Consider the following 886-nt stretch of genomic DNA (forward strand, 5'->3'; position numbering starts at 1 on the left):
ATATATGTTCATATATGTTCAATTGTATTGGTCTACTTATTCATGTTAGGTCCCCTGGTGGTCTAGTGGTTAGGCTGCGGCGCTCTCATCGCTGCGGCCCGGGTTCGATCCTCGTTCAGGGAACCGACCCCAGCCACTCTTAGTTTGCGTTAGGAAGGGCATGAAGCGTAAAAACGTGTGCCAAATCAAACTTGCTGATGATCCGCTGTGGCGACCCCTAATGGGAGAAGTTGAAAAAATTTTTGGTTTTATATATATACTTTAGAGCTGAATGTGTTACATAGGCCTTGAGAGCAGGATGTGTTGAGCTCATACATGGAAACCATTTGCTACATTGTATTATCTTTAATTCTATTATCTGCATACAATTATCTCAGTGCTTGTAATGCTGACTTCCACTAACTTCCATTTCATTGATTGCTCTTATTCAGCTTCTTCTCGCAGACATTCTGTGACAGCTCTTAGGAGCATTCTCCGTGGACAGTTTGCCCCATTTATTGAACATCTCTTAGACCCAACTGTTCTAGCCAACCCTTTCCTGCCTCCTCACATTGTGCAGCACACATTTACGCATGATATGGGCACACAGGCCTCATCTGACCTCCCTGTTGTTTGTCACTAGGAAACACAGACTGACAATGAAGATTCTGACGAACACACCTGAATCAACTATCACCTCTTCACCTTCCTGTTGGTCTCTTACTGATTATTCTCCAACTTCCTTCGTTCGGTCTCTTAGGGTTAGGGTTACCTCATTATTTACCCATTTCTTCTCCGGCGTCTGACCTTGATTGCTTTCCCATGTCTTCTTCAACTTCTTAGGCCTACAAGCTCTTTTTCCCCAATAAACATGCCTAATTCTGCCTCATCCATGGTTGTTTTATTT

Source organism: Silurus aristotelis (genome assembly GCF_946808225.1).
Source record: "Silurus aristotelis genome assembly, chromosome: 29".
NCBI classification, from domain to species: Eukaryota; Metazoa; Chordata; class Actinopteri; order Siluriformes; family Siluridae; genus Silurus; species Silurus aristotelis.